This window comes from Mustelus asterias, chromosome 9 (assembly GCF_964213995.1).
Source record: "Mustelus asterias chromosome 9, sMusAst1.hap1.1, whole genome shotgun sequence".
Lineage (NCBI taxonomy): Eukaryota > Metazoa > Chordata > Chondrichthyes > Carcharhiniformes > Triakidae > Mustelus > Mustelus asterias.
In genome coordinates this window covers 97,400,604-97,428,452 of record NC_135809.1, presented here as the reverse complement: position 1 = coordinate 97,428,452, position 27,849 = coordinate 97,400,604, and the positions used below count along the sequence as shown (strand labels likewise).

Genomic DNA, 27,849 nt, shown 5'->3' with positions numbered 1-27,849 from the left:
ATGACACACCATCAACATTCAGGGATCACCACTGACTAGAAACTGACTGGATGAACCATATGAATCCCAAGACTACTAAAGCAGGTCAGAGGCTTGGTATTCTGTGACAAGTAGCTCATCCCATCTTCTCCCAAAATCATTCCACTGCCAAAAAGACAGTTATGGAATGCTCTCCACTTGTCTTCATGGGTATAGCAGCAACAACACTCAAGAAGCACACCACCACCCAAAACAACCGAGTCTACTTGGTCAACACCTCATCCACTTGCCTGGATATTAACCCCTTCACCATCAGAGTACCATGACTGCAATGCCTACTATTTACAAGATATACTTCAGAATCTTTCCAATGTTTTTTTCAACAGCATCTCCCAAACCTACAGCCTGTGCCACCAGGAAGGACAAGTGCAACAGCTGTACAGGAACATCACTATCGCCAAGTCACATACCTTCCTGACTTGGCCATTTATCGCCATCCTTAATTGTCACTAGAAAACTGGAACAAGCAGATTGGGGGTGCACTTTCACCATATGGACAAGAAGGTGATTAACCACAGCCTTCTCAATTGGAGATGTGCAATAAACTCTGACCATGCTAGAAACACCCACATCCTGAAACTGAAGTTTAAAGTGCAGATAAATCTGGAAGTACTGGTTGTGTCAATTCGACATTCTAAAAGTCTTGAGATAACAGATGGAAAAGAAGAGCGATAAAGACAAGGAAATCCACATGTTTGAGGCCTTGGAATAAAATTAGAGGCAGACACAGTAAGATAATCTAAACTTGCAGGAAGAAAAGATGAGCATTGGATGGTGCATTAGAAACGCAAAAGGAACAACATCTTCTCAGACAGAAGAATCTTACATACTGCTCCCTCTCTACCATATTTCTATTCAGTGACATGCAATGGCATCCTCAGAGACAAAACAAAGATTGCTTACTGGATAATTTCATCATTTTGCGAGATATATGGAATGACTTGAGGTCAGGAGGGTGGTTGGCACGTGTGGGCTGAATGCAGATCAAAACACTTTAACAGCCAACTATTTGTCACTTTAAAGGACCCCTTAAAATGTTTACAAAAGGAAAAGGGGAAGATGAAGAATTCTGCTAGCCTGGCTACCATTAGTCCAGCGAAACTGCTGCTTCATTAATTAGGGCTGTCTGTTACACCATAAGGCACTTGCTGCGAGTATGCCAACAGGCCTGCAGCATGCTCAGATTTCAAAGGTGGCCCTTTGTGCCAGCTGCATCTGAAGATTCTGACAAATTTTAGGGATATAATTCTGGGCCCTTTTGAAATAAAAGCTGAGCTTGACTAGAGGAGATCAATGTACCAAAAAAAATGTTGGTTGTTTGATACGCAGCAGATGTCAGCTCAGGTTTTTTGGAAGGCTGTTGACAGTTCCTGACGTATGACATCTTGACTTTTTCACAGCTAATCCCCCATCAGTGAGGCTTTAAAACAACAAGACTTAAACAAATTTTGATAGTTTGAAATTTAGTTTTGCGTAGAAGGAAAGCCAGATGGAGCAAAATACTACACTGAGGAAAAACTCACACAGCATGATCCTTTCAAGGGCACTAAAGTCTGGGATTTCAAGACTTTCCCATTGTCCTTTTAGTTCAGGTCCATTAAATTCCCTGTTTTTTTGGATACAAAACCACATTATTTGTACAGTCTGTGCTAGATTTGCTTGACTCAATTATCCTCTTAATGCCATGGTTGAAAACTAAAGGCAATACAATGATTGTACTTGCATCAAACACTTCAGGCAATAGCCTCTCCCATCTCACTGTGATTGTCCATTGTTCTGCGATTTATTTTATGTTGACTATGGTGCACGGGTACATATCTTTCTCATTACGTTGTTTACTACTGAGGATATCTAGCCTCCTTTTCATGAATGTTTTGCGACATGCATCTTCGGATGGTGGTCCTTTAGCACCAGGACAGTTTCGTAACTCAGGATTTACATAGGTTACACATTTATTCATTTTCATTTCTGAAAAATTGTTTGTTTTAAAAGAAAAAAATTATATATATAAATGTATCAAAAACTCTAATTAAACGAGGCCTAGGAATTTATCGCAATGTATTTTGACAAAAGAGGTCCATCAAAAAAATAACATTTTTGAGAAATAATTAGATAAAACAAAACATGTTTTCTAATTGCCCTACGCTCGCATTAACATTACTGTTAACCTTGTGAATTTGTGATAAGTGAACATGCTTCTCTCTAGTTCAAATTTTACTGCACTAAAGCCCAAACCTTGTCACCTTCTCTATCTAATCCTATGTCTGCTTAATTAATTAACGTAATGTCCAGTATCCATAGCAAAAAGGCTGTAATAAAAAAAATGGTTCTATTAGCCTGAAAAAATATATATTTTTTTGAAACAGCATATATTTAATCACAGATAAGCAACACTTAGGACAGATCCCCAGGAAAGCTGGTTAAAACCAAATCATGGGCTTATTCATAAACAGCTACATGCTGCATTAGAAAAAGGTGACATTTCTACTTTGAAAGGTGAGATTAAATGGACAGGTGGGCTTTCTTCCTCTGAATTAGTCTTGTACTTCAAGCAAAAACACAGATTGTTATTGTGAAAGAACATTATTGCAATCCCTATCTGACACTGCTGTGGCACTTTAGATATTTAATCACATGAGCCAGCAGACAATTATATTAATGTTGAAAAAGGTAATCAAAATGTTGTATAACACAAGCAATGTGCAGGTTGGTTCTCATTTTTACTCCTCAGAACTTTTGAATTCAGAAAAGTGATGATTGCTGGCTACAATCCATCTGCAGTCAGCAGCTCTCGCTCAGTTAGTAACACTCTTGCACTTAGTTCGAAGACTGGGGATTCAAGGTCCAATCCAGACCTAGAGCACAAAGATCTAGGTTGACACTCCAGTGCAGTACAAGGAGTGTTGCACTGTCAAAGATGGTATCCTTTGGATGAGACATTAAACCCAGGCTTCGTCTGCCTTCTCAGGTGAACATAAGGAATCTCTTAGCGCTACTTCAAAGAACAGGTGAGGTGTTCTCCCTGGTGTTCTGGATAACATTTATTCCTCAATCAACAACACAAAGACAGATTGGTTGAGTCATTGTCACATTAATGTTTGGAGGAGCTTGCCATGTACAAATTGGCTGCTGTGTTTCCGACATTATAACAGTAATTACACTTCAAAAAGTATTTAATTGGCTATAAAACACTTCGAGATGTCCTGTAGTCATGGAACATGCACAAGTATTTCTCTTTATCTGACTTTCAAGTGCGAGACCAGAATCTAGACACCAGTTACAATTGGCAATCATTCCATGCTTTCTCCATCTGGGGAGGGGTGTAGGGAAGCAGGAGATATCATCATGTGTTCTGGAAGATTTACGTAGCTTGGACCAGACAAAGGAATTGGAAGCAAATCAAATCTAACACCTGATGAGTCAACCAAGCACAGCATGAAGTAGAGACATGAGAGAGCTGTATCACTCTTCTGACTCAGTCATTGCCCGAAGATGTGAATAGCATCAACCTGGGATAAATAAAAAGTGTAAAAGGCAGTTCCAATAATAGCTCAGTAAATTTACCCATCTGTATAGAACAGGACATATGAGAAGGCAGCTATTATAAAAGATACATGTCAGCTTGAATGAGAACAGGATTGGGTTTGACCCTGTTCTGAAGAAAAGTCAAACGCACTCAAAACATTGGCCGGGATTTTACCGGCTTGCCCCGCACATCGATGGGCGGAGCGAACCAGTAAAATCGCACGAGAGTAAGAATTCAGGATCACACCCAATATCTCGGCTCTCGGGATCTTACAAGAGCCGGATTTCTGGTGTGGTCAGCCTCTCACCGGAAATGGGTGAGAGGCTGAATAAATTATTCAAATTTATAGTAATGCAACTTTACATGTGATTAGCGAGCCCAGTGCTGAATCGTCCACGTACACTTGCCTTTATGGCCTCACTAGGAAAGGTTCTCTCCAGCCAGGAAAACACCATCTCCCCAAGAACGGGGAACAGCCTGTGGGCCTTGGAGGTGGAACCAGGGGTCAGTGAGGCCCCCCCGGAGAGGTCAACAGCAAGGGGGAATGCCCCTTGGGCAGTGCCAGCCTGACAGTGCCACCCTGGCACCTTGGTACTGCCAGCCGGGCACTTTGGTAATGCCCACCGGGCACTTGCCAGGACAGAGCCTGTGGGGGCAGGGCCTATGGGTGTTGGGACAATGGGGGCTATGGAGGAGACCTGAAGGAGGCAGGACTTATAGGGGGCAGGGCCTGAAGGGGCAGCGTCATCGCAGAGGAAGAGGGCCCATTGCCACTCTGCATTGCGATCAGATAAGTGGAGAAGGGACTGCAGCTATTCTGCATCATGATGGGATCGAGGGGGAGGGGACACAATTGGTCTGGGCAGCAGAGAAGTGGCGGGGACTGCACTTTGAATGGTGTGGGGCTCGCAATCGGCCACGGGCCCCCACGATTGCAGGGAGGGGGGGGCGGGAGTTTTTGAGGCTGCCTGCAACAGCAGAGGCCTGACAGCTCTCTCTCTCTCTGCTGTCAGACCCCTGCTGTTGGAATTGCACAATCAGAGGTCTGCACATGCACAAAAGCTCCCTCTCCCCCTTGGGGTGGCACGGTGACACAGTGGTTAGCACTGCTGCCTCACTGCACCAGGGACCCTGGTTCAATTCCGAGCTTAGGTCACTGTATGTGCGAAGTTTGCACCTTCTCCCTGTGTCTGCATGGGTTTCCTCCAGCTGCTCTGGTTTCCTCCCACAGTCCAAAGACATGCTGGTTAGGTTCATTGGCCATACTAAATACTCCCTCAGTGTACCCAAACAGCGCTGGAGTGTGGCGACTAGGGGAATTTCACAGTACTTTCATTGCAGCATTAATGTAAGCCTACTTGTGACTAATAAATAAACTTTACAGGCTGGCTGGCGAATCAAACCCAACCCACTGCCTGCAGCAGCTGGAAACAGTCTAGCCCATATTTTCAATGTCTGGGTCCGTAAGATTGGGTGTGAAATCTCGCCCAAAAACAGATCAGTACCTCTCCCATTTTCATGCTAGCTGGACACTTAGAATTATTCTCATAGAATTCCACCCATAAACTTTGTTTCTCTTTCCACAGATGCCACAGCTCTGCTGAGTCTTTCCAACGTTTTCTGTTTTTGACCATGACGTCTAATATTATACAGCTTGCAGATACCTGCAGCATAGACCATCACCTTGAGTAAGGTACCAGAGAGCCCTAACACCTAAGAAACTGTACTCTATCAAGGATTTAATGTCATTAGAAGAAAAACAATCTTTAGCACTTCATAAAAGAACTACATGTATTTCTAGGAGTTAAATCGATTAAAAATTACTTTTAGAAAGGACGCTTGCATTGTTGGACTCAGAGGGATAGTAGAACCAATCACTGCAATATCCACTGACCTGTTGCTTTAAGCACTCTGCAAACATCATCATGGTTGAAGCCACTTGTCAGTTATGTTTTAATCATCTCAGTTCTCAGGTGGTTCATTTTTCCCGAGAAACTTCCTCTTTTCTAACTAGTTAAAGATGATTGTTTGTAACATGAGCAAGCTCAGTGTTGAACACAGCAAGATTTTTGCAAGGCTTCACGTTAATTAAGCGTGTTGCTTTCAGCAGGTCCTCCCTATGGTGCACTAGGAAAGCACAAATATATCTGTGCACATTCCAATCTCCACACTGCTCCATGGCCAGGTGACAAGGTTGCTATCAGGCATTTGTTAGGAATTCATAAATGACACAAATTGCTTTACTTATCCATGTTTTCAAGGGGCCCTGATACGTCAACTGGGGAGGAGCAAAGCAGCCAGACAGTAAATGCCTTGGGAAGTTCCTAGAATCTAGGGTCTTTACATATTTTCCCCCCATCCCCTATTCATTTCATCAACAGTTTGTTTAATAGTAAACCTTAATAACAATAATGCAGAACCCGGATGACTTTAGCAATGTGCAGAAGGTGAACTGACTTCTAAAGTTAAAAATCACAACACTTCTAATATCCTTTAACACTTGAGTCTTTAAATTCCCATTCCTCACTGATGATTACAATGTGACAAAAAAACTTGTTTGGATTGACTTCAATTAATTCCATTAATCCCAAAAGTCATATCCAACTTTGCATAAATACAGTTGGGCTCGGTTTTCATGCATCTGTGCCTGATCTCTGGCGTAGCCTCTCAATTCACATACAAGTACCTGTAGAATATGCTCGGATACGTGCTGGATTGGCAGTTTTATTAATTTAACGGTTAGTTAAATTTGCTTACTCAAACTCATTTTCTTCAATAGTATACACATCTGTTTAAATTATTGATGCATTCTATAGCCTACAAAAAGAAATAGTTTGTGCAGATAACGTCGGAAAAAGAGGCAAAAAAGCTACATTCGAATATTACTTATATCATTGCTTAACACATTAGTTACATTATTTTATCTTTTATTTTCTAACTAATCAAAGACCTGCATTTCATCTTCAGGATGATCCAAACTAAGCTTAATAACTACTGTAAAAACTGTATATATAGCTTTTCTTATATTTGTTAAAACATATGTTTGACAGTTAAAGCCTAATTCAAAGTTTGTTATTCAATGAAGTCTGGGAGAATCACATGAAACATGTAGGTCTTGTGGGGCAGTGGTTGCGTCCCTACCTATGGACCAGAAGCTCCAGGTTCAAGTCCAATGCCAGGACTTGTTGGCCATGGAAGGAACATTCAGAATATGGTTCAATGGGCTGATAATCAGCTAGAGAATCCATCCCCACTATTCCCCAAAGGGAAAAGAAAGTGTGTGTGAAGATACACTTAAAAAAATCTGAATAAGTAAAAACAATCTGAGTAGGATTCTGTTTGTTCCCTGGGCACATGACAACTTTACCTCAATATGTGGAAATACTATCTGTGGGCCTACAGTCACTCACTTGTTAGAGTTATCTGAAATATGGAAGACATAAAAGTGTGAGTAACAATGGATAAAGAAACAAACCTTACTTAATGTTTGCTTTACATTTATGCTCAATACTTCAAGACTTCATTAGACCATTCCACCAAGCTAAAAACATAGGGTGGGATTTTCCAGCCACACTCACCCCAAAACTGGAAAATCCCACCCAAGGTCAACGGATCTTTCCCCCCCCCCACTCCCCCCCCCCTGCTCCCCCCCTCCCCCCCCCACCCCCCCCCCCCCCCCCCGCTCCCCCCCCCCCCCCCGCTCCCCCCCCCCCCCCCACCCCCCCCCACCCCCCCCCCGCCGCTCCCCCCCCCCACTACTAAAATTCCTGTGGCAGACGGGACAGGAAATTTCTCCCCATAGGAAACAACTGAGAGTTAGGAAAAAGGCATACATTAAATACATAGGTAGCAGAGGCGTGCATGATAAGAGAATGCAAAGAGATTGGGAAAGGAGTCAAAAAACAACTTGGAAGGCAAAGGGGAACTATGAAATTAAATTATCAAGAACAAAAATAATTGTAAAATATTTTACCAGGACACATCAATAAAAAAGGAAGACTAACATGCAGACGAAATAACACCATAGCTAATGATAGATGGATGGTAGAAATATTAAACAGTTATTTTCCTTTGGTATATAGCAGGGAGGTAGGACAAGTACACATCGAATGATGAAATGAGCAATGAGATAAATGTATTTTAAAATTAAAAAATGGAATGTATTTAACAAATTAAACAAACTCAGGACGAACAAAGTCCCTGCTTCAGATAAATTTCAGACATGTATTTTAAAAAATCTGGGGAAGAAATAGCAGAGGCGTCACTATTCATATTTAATAATTAGTTAGAAAAATATATAGTGCCAGAGGGACTGGTGAATAGATAATGTAATTCTTATTTTTAAGATGGGCCACAGAGCATGTCTAGGGAATTATGGACTATAGTCAGTTTAGCATCAGTGGTAAGAAAATGAATGAAATCCTTAGTAGAGAGAGTATAAGGATATCTGGAAATGAGAAATATAGTAATCAATAGCATGGATTTCAAAAGGAAAGATCTTGCTGGTATTGATATACTTGTAATCTAACGTGGAGATGAAGTGAATCACTAGAAGTGATGGTGGCCTCTTCATCTTACTGGGAGCATTTTTGTGGTTGCGAAAATCTTGTGCAGGCTACTTCAAAGGATGGGGTTAAGCGTAAAGTATTTAAGATACAAGAAACAGCAACACATCGCACTGCTGCTGCCTGCAGTCAGGCACAAGGAGTTCAATACAAGCTCTTCTGGGAGTCCAATTACTTTATCCCTTGGTTGAGACAACAAAAGGGACACTGATGAACACTGGCAGAGAATAAGCTGAATGGTCAAAAAAATTAGAGCTTTGCGAGTGCTGTTTGTGTGACCTTAAACCCAATGAGCAAAACAAACCCATCCCAGAGGAGCAGCTAACCTGTTATTGTTGCATCTTCAAAACTGTGATGTCAATCACCAGCTGGAATGAACCCATTAATTAAACCTTTCCAAACAAAGCATTAATTAGTTCATTAATACCTTTACTTTGGAAAAAACTGCTTCAGCTTGATCATTCTAAATGTTGATAGCAATTACATTTTCTACCACTAATAAAACAACCAGCATCTCGAAAACTATTTGTTGAAATTGGAAATCTTTACCTTCAGTGATGATAAAGTACGATTTAAAAGTAAGTGTAATCCATTATTCCATTAATAGAAGAAGCCCCTCACAATCAATGGAAATGGCCACTTTAAACTTTATGTAAATTTCATTGCTTTATTTGGCAAAACATATAGTCTGTTCTGTCAATTCCAACTTGTATAGATGTTATTAAAATTAATCTCTAAAACATAAAAAAACTGCTCCATTCAAATAAGAATCAAACTTACTATAAATATCAACACAAATCCACTTATAGCATAGTGTTAGATGTACTTAGTGTGGTGATGAGCAACAGAAGCAGGAAGGTCCTATGTTATCATCATTCTATACTGCGTTGATCTCAGCAATTTGTGCTATAACGCTTCTCGGCCTTTTGGCTAAGATCAAGTGTAGTATGGATTGGATGCTGCGCTTGGTCGAGGTCATTGGGTTGCATTTAGGCTTCATATTCATATGAAGCAATTTTTAAGGGCGGCATCTTGGCCTTTTGGCTAAGATGCAAAGGGATCAAGCCTTGGAGGAGGAAGCCTTCCCCCTCCTCCAATCAGCTTGGCTCATGCACATCATGCTTAAGACAGGTGTGAAGGCCCTGTCTTGTCAGCTTGGATTGGAGATGTCTCGACTTGTTGAGACTCTGAATTGGACTTGGTTTGATTGAATTGGAAAAGTATTTTTAAAAAGTGTGGTCTGCTGATGCTGCACTTGGTTGGGGTCATTGGGTTGTATTTGGGCTTCATTTTCATATGAAGCAATTTTTAAAAGCGGCATCTTGGCCTTTTGGCTGGGATGCAGATGAGATCGAGCCTTGGAGGAGGAAACCTCCCCCTCCTCCAATCAGCTTGGCTCATGTAGATCAGGCCCAAGACAGGGTAAAGGGTCGCATGCCCTGTCTTGTCAGCCTGGATCGGAAATGTCTCAACTTGTTGAGACTCTGAATTGGACTTGATTTGATTGAATTGGAAAAGTATTTAAAAAAAATTCTTCTTGGCCTTTTGGCTAAGATCAAGTGTAGTATGGATAGAATGCTGTGCTTGGTTGAGGTCATTGGGTTACATTTAAGCTTCATTTGAAGCAATTTTTAAAAGTGGCATCTCGGCCTTTTGGCTAAGATGCAAATGAGATCAAGCCTTGGAGGAGGAGGACCTGCACCTACTCCAATCAGCTTGGCTCATGTAGATCAGGCCCAAGACAGGAGTGGAGGCCCTGTCTTGTCAGCTTGGATCGGAAATGTCTCAACTTGTTGAGACTCTGAATTGGACTTGATTTGATTGAATTGGAATAAAACAAAAAAAAATTTCAACTTCCCAGATTACATTCAATTAAGTTCATACAGGAAGGCAGTTTTTTTGCTCAAAATGGACCAGGCAAACCCAAATTCATTCCCCACTCACTCCAAAAACCAAATTCAAAATCCAATTGAATCCAATTCAAGGTCCCCACAAAAGAGACATACAAGATCCAGGCTGACAAGACGAGGCACTGCACCCATCCTGAGCCTGACTCAACATCTGAAGGCAGTTAAAGTATAGAAAATAGTGCAGGTAGGATAACTCCTGAATCATCCAGTATAATTGGATGAGAACAAGATCAGTTTTGGCTCTTTCAGTAAAACTTTCCATTCACAAAAGTTTTGCATGAATTCTACTCCTGGCCCCAGACAAACTTTCCACCTAGTACTCATCTATCTGCTTCTCAGTCATTGTTGGGCATTGGCAACTCACCAATTAAATTAAAATGGGACCTGTTAAAGAAAATTGATTGGGTTCATGCCAGGACTACCAGTTGAGCAGCTAGGAGATCTTCCTGAGGACTTCTAAAGGTATAAACGTTGACTCAATTACTGGCATTCTCGCCTTTGAGTCAGAAGATTAAGGGTGTAATTCCTTATCCTAGAGACTTTACAGCCATTGCATTACTGAAGGAATGCTACCCTATCTTTTAGTTAAGACATTGAATAAAGGCCACATTTTTCTCTTGCTCAAGTAGATGTAAAAGATAGCAAGGCACTATTCAAAGAAGAGCAGCACAGGTCCTTGTCAACATTTATCCCTCAAACAACAGCACTGAAAAGATTTCCTGGCCCCAGCCCTACCTCCTTCTGTAACCACCCCTGGAAAAAAAACTATCCTCAATTCACTTACAGGTTTGCTTTCAAAATCCTAACCTTCTAACTTTTGGCCCTCCATTTGCCACAACATTTCTGGAACTATTGATTTGCTCAACCATATCTTCATCTCCAAATTTGGCTGGAAGGCCTTTGGCTCCTTGTAGCTAAAATGTGTCTGTCCCATTCTGGATCTCCCTGACCAATGCCTCCAGTGCAGTGACAGGAAATCTTGCAGCTTGCTCTCTCCCATGTGTCATTTCTCTCTCTCTTCAGGTCAATTCTGGTCTTGCATGACTTCCAGCACCATTTGAAGTCATAATGTAACTCTCCTTTATAAGGTTCAGGTTAGCTTTAACAGGATGCTCTCCTGTCTTGAACCCACACCTGAGACATGTACTCTACAGCACAGTTAAGGCTGACTGCACATTATTAATCATGTTAATCAATAGGCAGCTAACCAACATGTAGCATGGCACTACCAATATGAGATTGTACAAAATTAACATAAGTAGGATAGATCTAGCAGCCTAAAAGTGGACATCCATGAAGGATTGTGAGCAATGAGCAGCAAAATTGTACATCACAGGAACCTTCATTCTTATAGTCTGATAGATCGCTCACTCATTAATTTCCAATAAGTTAATGGAGAAAACAGTGACACCACAGTGTCAGCAAATGAGTCGGAGCATGGTGGAACATATAGAAACTATTGTTAACATAGACTGCTGAGTAATGGAGGATTATTTGGCAAGCAAAATGCAATGAGTGAAGGATAATTACATGTTACATATTTATTATTTCTACATTCAAAATACAGTGAATATTTGTTAGTTACACTCAAGTTCAACATCTAAAATCAATCCCACTTACTTATAGCAGTGTTGTCTCTAGGCGTGATTAACTGGGATGTTGTCCAATCATCTCAATTCTGGTTAGGGGTTTTGGTGTCACTATATGGAGCCATAAATTACTGCATGTATGCCAGTTCCAATACTGTGCATGGTGGATGCTTTACATTTATCTAAACTTTCAGCCTCTGAATTATGCTTGCTGCTGTGCCTGGCATGTTTGGCAGCTACATCTTAAACAACAGTCTGCACACTTCAACTATCTATCTTGGAAAAAAGTAAGAAAAACATAAGATATTGACTGAGTGTATGAAGAATGATTCTGCATGGGGGATTCTGGATTGACAGCAAGGCTCCTCTTTTAATTCAAACTGTCAAGGAATAAGTGTCCACCCAGAGAAAGTTGGGGGCAGGGGCAGTGGCAGTGTGGTGGGAGGGGTGGATTGTTGTGGAAAGATGGGGAGCAGGTCTACTCTCTGTGGCTCAAGAGATGGCCGTATTAATGACTTCAGCAGCTGTCAAAAGGAATTGCTTCCTTTCAATCTGTCTCAATATAAACCATACTGCAAAAGGACAGGTGGCACAGGACTAAACACTTGCCTCCATCACTAAGTGTAAAATACAGATCACATTCTGCAACAAGTACAGGAGCTGCAAACCATTTTTTTATTCAAATGAAGACCATTTACAGCAATAATAACCTGTCTCTTTAGATGGATAGCAGCAGCAACTCTACTGTCAATACAAGCAGGGTTTTTTCAGGGAGTCATTGTCACTTAATGGCACTCAGTGCTAAGAAAGGTTTGAAGGCAGAATTCTCCAAATTCTGCTTCATTGACCTGAGCCTCTTATGCGCCACCCTCTTTCTGCCCTACCATTGATGATTGTGTCTTCAGCTGTCTGGATTCCATCGTCTGAAATTTCCTCCTGAAACCCATCTACTTGGCTCTTATGTTTTAAGCTCACCCCTAAAATCCACCCTGTATGTCCAAGATTATGGCCAGCCCTCTCAATAATCTCTTTCTTTTTGATTGCATCTCAGGACATTTTTGTACTTTAAAGGTGCTATGATAAAACATGTTGTTAACATTGATGAACAACATGTCAAAATTCCTCTATTATTTAGTCCTAATTTTATCCAATACTTCCTGTGCCTTGATATGTCTTCCAGGTCAATTTATTTCCAGTTGCTTCAAATATTATCAATTTCTTCTTTGGTAAATCCATCAGCTGTGCAGCAGTAGAGTAAAACATTGGAATGCACAGGGTCTAAATCTGAACAAAGTATGCAATTCTACTATTTCAGGACTAACTTTACAGGGTTTTAGTCTGTCTCAGACTTACCTTCCTTCTTCATCACCTTACACTTCATACAAACATACAAAATAGGCGTAGAAGTAGAAAATTTGGCCCCTCGAGCTTGCTCTGCCATTCAATAAGATCATGTGTTTGTGCTTTGAATTCCAAATTCCCATCTACCCCGGATAACCTTCGATCCCCATCCCTAACAAGAATCTATCTACCTCCACCTTCAAAAAACCTCCACCTTGTGAGTCAGAGAGTTCTAAAGGCGCACAACCGTCTAAGAGAAAACATTTCTCTTCATCTCTGTCATTTTAAAGCAGTGCCCCCTAGTTCTGGACTCACCCACAAGAAGAAATATCCTTTCCATGCCCACTTTGTCAAAAATATTCAGAATCTTATATGCTTCAATGAAGTCACCCCTTGCTCTTTGAAACTCCAGTGGAAGTAAGACCAATATATTCAATCTTTCTTCATGAAACCTGCTCCTTCCAGATATCAATCTATTAAACCTCTTCTGAACCATCTCCGTGGAATTTACATCCTTCCTTAAATAAGGTGACCAAAACTGCATACAGTATGTCCTCATAAAGGATAGCATTCTATTAGCTTTCTTAATTACTTGTTGTACCTGCATACTAACTTTTGGTGGCTCATGCATGAAAATGCCGAGTTCGTTCTGCAACTTGGAATTCTGCAGCCATTCTCCTACTAAGTAATATTCTGCCTTTGCCTTCTTCCTGCCAAAGTGAACTTCACATTTTCCCACATTATACTCCATCTGCCAGATTTTTACCCACTCACTCAAACTATCTATATCCATAGTATCCATAGGCAACCTCCTTACCTCCTCTGCACAACATACTTCCCTACCTATCTTTGGGTCGTCTGCAAATTTACCTGCTATGCCTTTGCTCCCCTCATCTAAGTCATTGATATAAATATTAAAAGTTGAGGCCCCAGCACAGGCCCTTGCGAGACTTCACTGGTCACACTCTGCCAATCAGACAGAAATCCATTTATGCCAACTCTCTGTTTCCTATTAGCTAGCCAATCTTCTATCCATGCTAATAAGTTATCCCCGACACCATAAACTTTTATTTTCCACAATAACCTCTAACGTGGCACCTTATTAAATGCCTTCTGGAAATCTAAGTACAGTACATCTACAGATTCCTCTCTATCCGCAGCGTATGTTATTCCATCAAAGAACTCCAGTTAATTGGTTAAAACATGATTTCCCTTTCACAAAACTGTGCTGACGCTTCCCAAATATCTTGTGTTTTTTCTAAGTGCTCAACTAGAGCCCCCTTAATGATCAATTTTAACACCTTCCCCATGACAGACATCAAGCTAACTGGCCTATTGTTTCCTGTTTCCTGCTTCCCTCCCTTCTTCAATAGAGGGGTCATATCTGCTACTTTCCTGTCTGATGGACCCTTTGCAGAATTTAGTGAAATTAACACCAATGCGTCTACCATCAGCCACTTCTTTTAAGATCCTAGGATGACGTCCATCAGGACTGTGGAGACTTATCATTTCTGTCAAGAAAAGACAACAAGAAATTATAATATTTTTATTTTGGTACTACCACCATCATGTTGCCTATATACTGGAAAACAGGCTGGCGTAATTGAAGGAAGAGACGGAGAGACTACAAGGGGTCTAAACAACTGTAAGAAGAAGTAGTTACAGAGTCATACAGTACAGAAGAAGTCTTTTGGCCCATCGAGTCTGCGCTGACAAAGCTACATTAAATCTATACTAATCATGCCTTCCAGCACTTGGCCCATAGCCTTGAATGTTATGACATTTCAAGAGCTCATCCACATACCTTTAAAAATTGTGCAATTTCCCGCCTCTACTACCCTCCCAGGCAGTGCATTCCAGCTTCTTGGGATTAATTTTTTTCCCATAAATCCACCCTCAAAATCATCTGCCCTCACCTTAAAATTATGCCCCTTCATTATTAACCCTTCAACTAAGGAGAACAGCTGCTTCCTATCCACATTGTCCATACTCCTCATAATCTTATACACCGCAATCAGGTGTCAAACTGTTTCAAGAGCCTCACAGTTCTCTCCCCAAATTCTGTACCTACATCCTCCTCCTCCTGAGTAAAGACAGATATGAAGTATTCATATAACACTGTTAAGACCCAGGCCAGAAACCCCAATGTGTTTTAGACACTAAGTTTTACACGTGATTTTGGCATGGGTGAGCATAAGGTGTTTCACTCCAGGTATAATTCAAGTGACCCACTAGAAAGCTTTTATCAAATAAAGTTTATTTAAGAACACATTTAAATATAACAAAAAGTTAGCATAACTTTTACCAGTTATGAAACTTAAACATGACACAGTATAACGCCTAACAATTAGCTATCTCTGCTGTTCTAAGTCAAACACCATCCCACAGATATACACCCTTCTCCAGGCTTAGCATGAAAAGCAAGTATGTTCATGTGATGCTGGATTTGCAGCTTTTTAACATCTGCTGTGAATTAGTCCTTTGAATATTGGATCAATTCTCTGAGGCTCCCCAGGCAGCAACTGAAATGAAATTAACAACTTGGAATGCTCTGTTAAAAAAAAAGCTGTCCCCAGGCTTATCACCAGATCTGTCAATCATCAAGCTCCACTCAGCAATTCCAAGGGACACCAAAAATCACAGGACCCTGCATTAGTTCAGATTAAAATCAGCATGATGCCTACTATATTGCTTCAGTAACAATTAGAGGACACCGGCTGCAGACAACACGGTGCCGACAAAATCCTGCAAAGAAATATGATTGAAATACATTTCTTAACGCCACAGTATCCTCACAAAACCCTATCAATTCCCCATTATGGGCCCTACTCTTTCCCTGATTATCCCCTTCCCTTAACTTACCTATAAAATACCTTGGGATTCTCCATAATCTTACCCTTCAGAGCTTTTTCATGCCCTTTCTTTGCTCTCCTAATTGCTTTCTTGAGTTCCCTCCTGCACATTCTAAGCTCCACTAACGATTCGACTGACTTGCTCCCTTTATACCTGCTAAAAGCCTCTTTTCTTTCTTATCCAGTCTTGACTATTTCTAGACATCTAATGTTCTCTGGATTTGTTGCTCCAACATTTCACCCTAAAGGGAGCGTGTTGAGCCGGTACACTCCCCATTTCTTTTTCAAAAACCCTCCACTCCTCTGATGTAGATTTTCCCACAAGAAGCTATTTCCAGTCTACCTTGGCTAGATCTTGCCTTATTTAAATAAATCTGCTTCCCCCAATTCAAAAACATTTTTTGCAGACCACAATTTTACTTTTGATTTGTTAATGAACCAAGGGGAACCTCAATATGAATTTACATGAGGCAATAAAAGAAGTAGTTTTGAAGTGTGTTGTTTTAATTTAAAGGGAAACTTACCATGTACAAGTTGTAAAAGTGTAAGTAAATGAGACAAATATAGGAAACCAAAAGAGAAAACACTGGAAAATCTCAGCAGGTCTGGCAGCATCTGTAAGGAGAGAAAAGAGCTGACGTTTCGAGTCCAGATGACCATTTCTCAATGGTAAAAGGCATAGAAAGTGGGAGATATTTATACTGCAGGGGGAGGAAATGAAAGATGAGTCATAGCCGTGGAAACCAGGAGAAAAGACTGCTAATAGCTGTCCACAGAAAGAATAAGAGGTGTGAATGGCCAAACGGTAGAGAAGCTGTAAACTGTGACAGATGAAGATGTTGGGGGAGGAGGGGAAATGGGACAGAGGTAGAATGTAGAGACAACATTTTAAAATATAGGAGCTATGAAATAAAGAAAGATGTTTGATCAATTCTGAGAGATTGTGTGAAATAATAGAGGATAGAGAGATCAAAGGGAAGTAACACATTTAAGAAAACACTGACGCCTGTGTGAGGGGACAGCTGCTTAGATCTTTCAGAAGACAGTGTGGTAACTGGTCAGATCTCCCAGAAGACAGTATAGACAAGGTCAGACCTGGAGAACCTAGTTACTGTCAGCCTCAGAGGACATCCCAAGAGTGAAAAGGCATTGCGTGGTAAAATTATTAGAAATCTATAGATTTAAAAGTCTGTAAGGACTGTTGCCTAGCAGAAAAGGGAAGGTTAGCTCTGAGTGTACTTTAAATTAAGATATTTTGGAACTGTTTTAAAGAACTGTTACTTTGAAGGCATTCTTGTTTTTAAGTGTAATGTTTTAATTTTATTTATTTTAATAAACATCTATTGAAATATGAAATCATCATAACTGGTTGGAGACATCATTTCCTGATTTCAGAACACCTCCTCATAATATACAAATTACAAAAATCATTTAGCAGCAGCTGTTTCAAGTTTCCATCTGGGATTCGGCCTTTACCATCAGCCATACTTCAAGAGCTGCTATCTCCATCAGTTTGCTTCGTACCGCTTCCCTCGTGATTGTAATTTCACCAAATTCCTCTCTCCCCTCCACCTCCTTATTTACAGCTATTACTGGAATGTTTTTGTATCTTCTACAGTGAAGAAAGAAGCAAAATACTTTTCAATTTCATCTGCCATTCCCGTATTATCTCATACCTCCTCATTCTCACTCTCCAGAGGAACAACGCTCACTTTAATTACTTTCTACCTTTTCAAATACCTGTAGGATCTCTTGCTCTCCTTACATGCTTGCTAACATTTCTAGCTAGCTTCCTGTCATGCACCAATTTCAATCTACTGATTAACCTGTCGTCATTCTCTACTTGTTCTTTGTATTCTGACCAATCCTCTGACCTGCATCGAGATTCTGCATCTATTTTGTCTGTGCTTGCACTACCATGCCTTCTCAACCCTGAGTCAGTAGGTTGTGGGTTCAAGTGCCACTTGAAACTTGAGAACATAATCTGGGCTGACACTTCAGTGGAATATTTAGGGAGAGTTACACTGTCAGAGGTGTTTCTGATGGAAGTTTAAATTGAAGTTCCTTAGGTGAATGTAAAGGAGTCCATGGCACCAGTTAAAAACAATTTATTTTCCCAATATCTGGCCCTTAATAATACCACTAGAACAGATTATCTAGTCATTTATCATATTGTTATTTGTAAGATTTACCTCTTCACAAATTGGCTGCCATGTTTCCTTACATTACAGTATTGACTACATTTCAAATGTGCTTCATTGACTGTAAATTATTTTTAGAAGGAATTGAACATATGTAAAGGCATTATTTAAATATAACTTCTCTCTTATTTGTATATACCTGCTTTCTGCTATGTTTTCCTATATTAGGAGTGCTGTTCTGACTCTAATGTGGGTTATAACTGCTCCAACCTATGCCCTCTGCCTTCTGCCAGCAAGGGTAATCCTCCAAACCTCCTGATATTTTGTCAGCCTGGAGGTGGTGAAGAGTAATGGGACACGCATTTGAGATATGGAACTCGCTAGATATATGTCAAGGATTGTTCATCTGATTGACCTGATCTTGATCAGTCAATCCTCATATTCCAGCAGTCTGATTGGAGGCTGGCAGTTGAATTCCTCCTTTTTGCATTCTGATTTGTTTTTTTCTATTGATCTGAACTCCATTTAAGATGTTAATATTTTAAATATTTTATTTGTATTTTTCCTCTGAGCTCAATGTACCTTTTTTTAAAAGCAAAGATTTTCAAAGAAAAGTGTAATTTCATACAAACATAGAAACTAGAAGCAGGAGTGGGCCATTCGGCCCTTCAAGCCTGCTCCGTCATTCATTTTGATTATCAAATTCAATATTGTGATCCCACCTTCCCCCCATTTCCCGAGACCCTTTTAGCCTCAAGACCTATATCTAATTTCTTCTTGAAATCAGACATTTTGGTCTCATCTACCTTCTGTGGTAGTGAATTCCACACATTCACCACGCTTGGTGAAGAAATTTCTCCTCACCTCAGTTCTAAAAGGTTTACCCCTTATCCTCAAACTATGACTCCTAATTCTGGACTCCCCCATCATCAGGAACATTCTTTCTGAATCCACCCTGTCTAATCCTGTTAGAATTTTATAAGTTTCTATGAGAACCCCTCTCTCTCTTCTAAACTCCAATGAATACAATCCTAACCGCTTTAGTCTCTCCTCATATGACAGACCTGCCATCCCAAGAATCAGCCTGGGAAACCTTCGCTGTGCTCCCTCTATAGCCAGGACATCCTTCCTCAGATAAGGACACAAAAACTGCATTCAATACTCCAGGTATGGCCTCACCAGCACCCTATACAATTGCAATAAAACATCCTTATTCCTATACTCAAATCCTCTCACTGTGAAGGCCAACATACCATTTGCCTTCTTTACTGTTGCTGTACCTGCACGCTTACTTTCAGCGACTGATGCGCAAGGACACCAAGGTCCCGCTGAGTATCCATCTCTCTCAATTTACACCCATTCAATAATAATCTGCCTTCAACAGCGTTGCTTCCATACTGCTATGCTATTCCCCCAGAAATTCTTTTTCTGCTCCTTTCAAGTTCATAAGAAACAAATCAGGACAAAAGGATGCAGGTATTCTGTTCACACAATGTACAAGCAATAGGATTCAATCTGTGATCCTGTTTTCACACTGACAAAGGGGAGGGGAATGACTATGGCACTTGTGTGTTGCAAGAAAAAGAAACTGAGAAGTTCCTCTTAATTATTCAAAGTAGCGTTATCCCAACCTCATCTCACAACCAAACAACCACTTCTCCATTGTTCCCAGAGCTCAACTCCTTTTTCATTGCTCCCAAACAACATTTTTAACCCATCATTAATCCCAGATGTGAGATACTTCTGTCCCAATGCCCCATGACCCCAGAATCTTGGTTTCTTGAAGGGTACAGATCTCTAGAAGGGTTATATGGACTCAAAACGTTAACTGTTGTCCTCTCTCCATGGATACTGCCAGACCTACTGACTTTATCCAGCATTTTTTGATGTTATCCTGGTTTCATAGTTCCCTTATCTAGAGATGCTGCTTCTGGTATTCCTGCAAGCACCAACAAAGCCTCCCCTCCCCTCCAATGCTCTCACAATTCGCTATCTGTAACTGAATATCCCTAGAAACTCCCTCTCATTGGTCGGGATTTTCTGCCCACCTTGCCAATCCATTGATATCCTTCTACAGTCTATAGCTATCCTCCTCAATATTTTCCACCCCACCAATTTTCATGTCTTCCGCGAACTTCTTGATCATACCCCCTACATTTAAGTCCAAATTATTAATGCACACCACAAATAGCAAGGGCCCCAGCACCAAGCCCTACAGAACCCCACTGTGAACAAACCTCCAGTTACAGAAACTTCCCTCTACAATTATCCTCTGCTCCCTGCCTCTCAAACAATTTGGATTCAATGTGCCTCTCTGCCTTGGATCTCATGAGCCCTTACTTTCTTGCAGTGTTAATGTAAGCCTACTTGTGACACTAATGAATAAACGTTAAACTTTAGTCTGCTGGAGGGACCTTATCAAAAACCTTGCTAAAGTCTAAGTAGACTACATCAAATGTATTAGCCTCATCAACACTCTTGGTTACTTCCTCAAAAAATGTAATTAAATTTGTCAAATGATCTTTCCTTAACAAATCTAAGTTGACTATCACTGATTAATCCGTGACTATCCACATGCAGATGTAGTCTGTCCCTTAGAATTCTTTCTTGAAACTTCTCCACCACTGGGGTTAGGCTGACTGGTCTATAATTTCCTGGTTTATCTCTACCTCCTGTTTTTAGTTTAAAAGCAAAATACTGTGGATGCTAGAATCTGAAACAGAAACAGAAATGGAAACAAAAACAGAAAATGTTGGAAAATCTCAGCATCTGTGGAAAGAGAATAGAGCCAATGAAGGGTAATCCAGAATCCAGACTCGAAACATTGGCTCTATTCTCTCTCCACAGATGCTGTCAGGCCTGCTGAGATTTTCCAGCATTTTCTGTTTTTGCTCCTGTTTTTAGTAATGGGACAATGTGAGCAGTCCTCCAGTCCACTGGCACCTCACCTGTGGCCAGAGAGGATTTCAAAATTACTGCCAGTGCCCCTGATGTCTCCTCTCCTGCCTCCCTCAATAGCTCTTCTCATCCAGGCCTGTGGATTTAATCACTTTTACGACTACTAAACCTGCTAGCACCTCCTCTTTCTCTATGTTAATTTCCTCTAATATTTCATCATCCTCCAGCCTGACGTCTACACCTGTGTCATCCTTTTCCACTGTGAAGACCAATGCAAAGTATTCACTGAAGACTGTACTCACATCTTCCAGGTCTGCACACAGATTATCTATGTGATCCCTAACTGTTAAGTTTTAAGTTTAAGTTTATTTATTAGTGTCACATGTAGACTTACATTAATACTGCAATGAAATTACTGTGAAAATCCCCGAGTCACCACACTCTGAGTACACTGAGGAAGAATTTAGTATGGCCAATGCACCTAACCAGCATGTCTTTCAGACTGTGGGAAGAAACCAGAGCACCCGGAGGAAACCCATGCAGACACCACTGTGATACCACTGTGCCACCATGCCAACCCTTCTCTTTCATTCTCTTTTCCTAGTTATTCTCTTGCTCTTTATATATTTTTAAAAACTCCTTTAGATTTTCCTTTATTTTATCCGCCAAAGCTTTATCATGTACCCTCATGGCTTTTCAAATTTCCTTTTTAAGTTACTCCTTGCACTTTTAATATTCCTCTCGGGACTCTGCTGTAGTGAGTTCGCGGTAACTGCCATAAGCTTCTTTTTATCTTCATCCTGACCGCTTGTCCTGATGACTGCAGGCTGAAAGATGGAATGGCATATCTCTTTCCTAAGCAAATTTAAAGCAACTCACCTAATCCATAAAACCACCCAATACTTATGCAAATTTCAAGTTTCACCCCACAAAGCTTAAATCTGGGGTTTGAGTTTGGCAGTTTGGGACACGTGGGTGGGATTTTATGGCCTCGCCTGTCCCGAAACCGTAAAATCCCGACTGAGGTCAACGGACATTTCCATTGTCTGCCCCTCGCCCGCTCTGATTCCATGGCGCGCGGGACGGTAAAATTCTGGCCTGTATGTATTTTTGTATCAGCCCCTATTTACTATATCACTAACGCCATGGGGAGTACAGCATTTTTTAAAAGTCCCCATCCCCCCAGAGCTCTGTACATCTGTCCAGTTTCCCTAAATCTGACATTTATTTGTCCATCCCATGCCACCCACTCCAAACTATTTCCAGCTCGTAATGTTCTGTTCCTGATCAACCATAATGTTGACTTGTTCTTGATTGGCATTGCATTCCAACCTGTTTGGCCATGACTAATTCCTGGTGCATTTGGCACACCACTCACTTATGCCCTGGCCTTGTTTCTTAGAAATACTGCCAGCCTGAAGCTACTTTTAATACTGCAAACACTTCATGCTATTTGATTATTGTATTCATAACTTCAGTCAATAAAAGTAGTATAATATAGTTCAGTAAGGCATTGCAAGCTGGTTTCAGCAGCCTGAGAGGTTAGAGGCAGGTCAGAGATTAGCTTAGCTGTAGAGAATAGCAAAGGGGAATGTTACAGGTGAAAGCAGTGGTAGTTCAGGGCAGTGGTCTTAGTTAGTTTCCCCTGTAGTTTTTCCAGAATCTGTTAACTGCCTATCCACAACACTGCAATATTCAGGACTGCCAGATCACTGGATCTTCTCTCCCAGTTGCAAATTCCCAATGCCATGATATCCAACGATTCTGCATCATCCTCTTCCCCATTCCACCTCTACCTCGTCCCATCCCCTCCCCACCCACCCCTGTACTGCCAGTTGTCAACAGGGATAAAACCATTAAAATGATAATGAACAAGTGGTGGAAACTCTCAAAAGTGAGGTGGAAAAAAGGTATTATAAATTTTTCAGATTGTTGATGTTTTGTTGACAGTTCTGTCCAAAGGTCATTGACCTGAAATGTTAACCCCCCCTTCCTCTGTCCACAATTGCTGCCTGACCTGTCAAGTGTTTGCAACATTTTCCGTTTTTATTTCAAGTTTCCAGTTCTATTATTTGCATAGATTAAATGAGTTGTTTGTTTAAGCAATTTATTTCTCTTAAAGCTCAACATGATCTCACACTCATTCTCTTCATTCTTTCTCAGAAATACACACTGCGCTGATTTGTTCTTGAGGGTAAAGACCAAATGTGCAGGCTCAGGTTTAGATTTTAGTAGGTTCTAGATCTTTTGCTTCCTTTTCCAAGCTGCATCAGCAATTGAGCACATTGCCACTTTGCTCCCCATCCCAAATACAGCTCGACTTGGCAAAACCATTATGTAGCTGAGGCAGCTTTCTCCCTTTCTGTTATATTTACCTCGCATTTACATAAGCCTGGCATCTGAGGGGGACATATTTATTTTTATCTAGCTACCTGCACTGTGTAACAAGAACACTTTTATTTTCAAAGTAGGTGTCCTTTGAAAGATGTTTTCAAAGGACACCTCTTTTTTTTGTACTTTTCCAATTCAATCAATTCAAATCCAATTCAGAGTCTCAACAAGTTGAGACATTTCCGATCCAGGCTGACAAGACAGGGCGAGCGACCAAATCACCCTGTCCTGGGCCTGATCTACATGAGCCAAGCTGATTGGAGGAGGGAAAGTAATACCTCGTCCAAGACTTGAGCTCATTTGCATCTTAGCCAAAAGGCCAAGATGCCGCTTTTAAAAATTGCTTCATATGAAACATATGAAGCTTCAGTGTAACCTAATGACCTCAACCAAGTGCAGCATCCAATCCATACTACACTTGATCTTAGCCAAAAGGCCGAGAAGCAACACCTTTTTTTTTATACTTTTCCAATTCAATCAAATCAAATCCAATTCAGAGTCTCAACAAGTTGAGACATTTCAGATCCAGGCTGACAAGACAGGGCGAGCGACCAAACCACCCTGTCCTGGGTCTGATCTACATGAGCCAAGCTGATTGGAGAAGGGGGAGGTTCCTCCTCCAAGAGTTGAGCTCATTTGCATCTTAGCCAAAAGGCCGAGATGCCGCTTTTAAAAATTGCTTCATATGAAACATATGAAGCCTCAGCGTAACCCAGTGACCTCGACCAAGTGCGGTAGACAATGGGGTGCCGACCATACACTTGATCTTAGCCAAAAGGCCGAGAAGCAACACCTACTTCACTGTCACTAAAAATAGTTCACAATTGTATTCAAATCTTATTAGCAGCAGTGTGCAACCTTCCCTGTCTCACACCACTTTAAGGTGCATAATCCCCAGGTTACCATGAACAACTGATGTCACTGAAATGGTGAAAGTCACATTATGGTGAAAGCCATGGTGAAAGTCATATGGATATACCTGTACGACATGATTTATATATCTGCTTACAGTGACCCAGGGAGAATAGACACACTCCACTAATATTAAAACGATTAAAATGAAGTTTCAAAGGTTCTCGGGCTATTGGATGGATTTCCAGTGAATGTAGATTGCTGTTTGTGCACCACGTTTCCAAAAAATTATTCTACAAAGTGAAAGTAGAGTTAATTTGAAGCTGTCATCTCGTGACAGCAGGGCAACAACTGTACTGAGGAGGAAAGGACCCCTTGTTTACAATAGCATAAAACTTGATGAAAGATCAGCTTTTGACATTCGGGACATAGAATTGTGTGTGTTAACTGTGTTTCTTAACGATACCCTTTTATTAAATGCCATCCCTGATTTCTTCCTGATAACTAGTTGAAAGAAAGATTAAAAGCACAGACAGCTCAGAGGTGGTCAATGTGAGCGTTAACAGCAAAAGGCAGAGTGTTAAAATTGGTTGGATAGCCCACAAATGTATGAAGTAAGGATGAAGTGTCATTTTGGCTCCTGTTTCAGTTTGCTCTCACAAAATTTAGGAGATTTGGCAATGCTTCCACTAAACAGGGATTTTCAGAACTGGGCTGATTGGATAACACTAGATTCCTTGTTTAGTATCACATTGCTCATGGATTACAGAATTGGCCACAGAAAGTCATGCTGCTTAAATGACAGATTCATCCAACCTGTGTTGGTTAGCAGCAAGACTGTGCCATGTTTTATTCAGCAGAGCTAATATTTTCCATCTGGTAATTGCATGCAAAATGTTAGAGGGCAGAGGAGTGCAACTCAGAGCAATGGGCATCTGAAAACGCTACTCCACATTTAAAAGGGGCAATGAGAAAAAAGTGTGAGTGCAGTCAAACCCATCGTGTGGCCTGCAAGATATTGCTCATTAATCCGATAGACTGAAAATGTTGCAGTTTGTCCAGCACTCATCATTCAGTGAGATATGCAGGTTCAATTATTGTAGAAAAGGGAAAGATATGACATAGTTTTTTGTGTTTTACTTTTTTGTAAAATGAGCTCAGATCCAAGTTAAAGTTTGATGGTCAGTGTACAACCCAATGCAACTATTTACTCTCCCTGAGATGAGATGCAAAAGGATCTCATCCTTTTTATAGCTAACTTCAAAATAGCATGTATGATTGGAACCAAGCTTGTCCAAGACTTGGTAATCCACAATCAGAGCCCAGCAGGTGTGCAATACTCCAGGGTGCTTTTGATAAATAAATGCTCAACTTAGATCCCCGATGACAATGAGGGTTGTCTCTAGATAGCACTGTAAGCCAGTGTTCCAGTGAGCAAGGTCCATCAGGCAGTATAGCAGTACTTTGCAGTGTTTTCTCAGCAATTTGATTGGATTGGCTGATTAAAATGGTTCAGACACAAGGGTAACCCAAAAGAATGCAACAGAAGCAGAAAACGCTGATAAAACATTGAGTGAGGCAGGCAGTATTAGTCAATAGAATAGAAATATTGATATTAGAAAAAAAAACCTCTTACAAGAACTAAAAATTATTATAGAGGAACAGCTTATAAGAATGACCAGAATGAGGGAAAGGAGGAAAACATTTACCCCACTAAAAGAGACTGACATGTAAAGTGATTAGGTGAAGAACAGGTGATGGCTAAATGTTAAAGTCCACGCTGATGTTACCCACGAGAGTGCCCAAAACCCCAAAGGATAACTTGAAACACTGGTTTTAGTGGTGTATATTTGTTTGGAATAATGTGAGGAACAATGTACAACCCAATGAGGAACCAGTCGAGTCGTTGTGTAAACAATTAATAAAGAGTATTTATTAATGTCAAAGAAATGAAAAACACACAAGAAAGACTAAATTACATTATGACACTGAAGTATATTAATAACTAAATGCACCGTTTTATCTGAAATTACCTCTTGTTCCCAAAATATGCGCATGAACCCTGAACTCACTAAGACAACCCTTTTTCCAAGCAACATCTGCCTTAGTAACTTTAGAAGTCAAATCCAGCTCATAGTTACCACACAATACAGCTTAGATGACCAAGTCTGGGAAACTTTTGCTGGTTCAGTGAAGGCACGAAACTGTGTCTTTTAGAGGAGAATATTTGCAATGTTCCATGGTTCTAAATGTTCTAAATGAGGATGCTGAAAGTCTGCAAAGGGATATAGATAGTCTAAGTGAGTGGGCGAGGGTCTGGCAGATGAAGTACAATGTTGGTAAATGTGAAGTCATCCATTTTGGTTGGATTAACAGCAAAATGGACTATTATTTAAATGGTAAAAAATTGCGGCATGCTGCTGTGCAGAGGAACCTGGGTGTCCTTGTGTAAGAATAACAAGGAGCTGGTTTGTAGGTGCAGCAGGTAATTAAGAAGGCAAATGGAATTTTGTCCTTCATTGTTGGAGTTTAAAAACAGCGAGGTTATGTTGCAGCTGTATAAGATGCTAGTGAGGCCACACCTGGAGTACTGTGTACAGTTTTGGTCTCCTTGCTTGAGAAAGGATATACTGGCATTGGAGGAGGTACAGAGGAGATTCACTAGGTTGATTCCAGAGTTGAGAGAATTGGCTTATGAGGAGAGACTGAATAGACTGGGGCTATACTCATTGGAATTCAGAAGAATGAAGGGAGATTTTACAGAAACATATAAGATTATGAAGGGAATAGATAAGATAGAAGCATGGAAGTTGTTTCCACTGGCGGGTGAAACTAGAACTAGGGGGCATGGCCTCAAAATAAGGGGGAGCAGATTTAGGACTGAGTTGAGGAGGAACTTCTTCACACAAAGGATTGTGAATCTGTGGAATTCCCTGCCCAGTGAAGCAGTTGAGGCTACCTCATTGAATGTTTTTAAGGCTAGGATAGATACATTTTTGAACAGTAAAGGAATTACGGATTATGGTGAGCGGGCGGGTAAGTGGAGCTGAGTCCACAAAAAGGTCAGCCATGATCTTATTGAATGGCAGAGCAGGCTCGAGGGGCAGATGGCCTACTCCTACTCCTAGTTCTTATGTTCTGATGGAACAGGCCTCAGTGGCTTTGATCATAGATGAAACTGGCTTTTCTGAAGATTTTGTCCTGCCTGGTTGTTGGATGGAAAATTAGTCAGGGTGCTAGCAGTTACACTATTCAGCTGCTTTGATATCCCATCCTGTGAATTCAGCTATCTCCCAAATTCTGTGCCTTTAGAAGTTATCATTTGGTATAGCCCCACTGACATCTGGTAAACAATGTTTCTGATATGGAAATCCACACTTCAATTTTTCCAGTTGTCTGTCTGTGTGGAGTTTGCATGTTCTCCTCGTATCTGCATGGGTTTCCTCCAGGTGCTCTGGTTTCATCCCACAGTCCAAAGATGTGCAGGATTGGCCATGATAAATCACCCCTTAGTGTCCCAAGACATGTAGATTAGGGGAATTAGCGGGGTAAATACATAGGGTTATGGAGATAGGGCAGGGGAGAGAGCCTGGGTAAGATACTCTCAAAGAGTCGGTGCAGACTTGATGGGCCAAATGGCCACTTTCTGCACTGTAGGGGTTCTATGATAATTGTGTTACTGGGCAAATTGTGTCTCAGTATTCCTCTAGATGTCTGCTAATCATGTTATTTGTCTGTTATTTTT

General features: G+C 40.9%; 1 non-coding gene and 1 pseudogene across 1 annotated transcript; one reads left to right on the top strand and one right to left on the bottom strand.

Annotated features, from left to right (window-relative positions):
- Positions 1 to 9,040: 9,040 nt before the first annotated feature.
- On the top strand, positions 9,041 to 9,220 carry LOC144499323 (U2 spliceosomal RNA; annotated as a pseudogene).
- A 14,294-nt stretch (positions 9,221 to 23,514) lies between these two features.
- Positions 23,515 to 23,700, bottom strand: LOC144499322 (U2 spliceosomal RNA). Its single transcript, XR_013498812.1, has one exon. It is a non-coding gene; the product is annotated as a U2 spliceosomal RNA (small nuclear RNA).
- Positions 23,701 to 27,849: the final 4,149 nt, after the last annotated feature.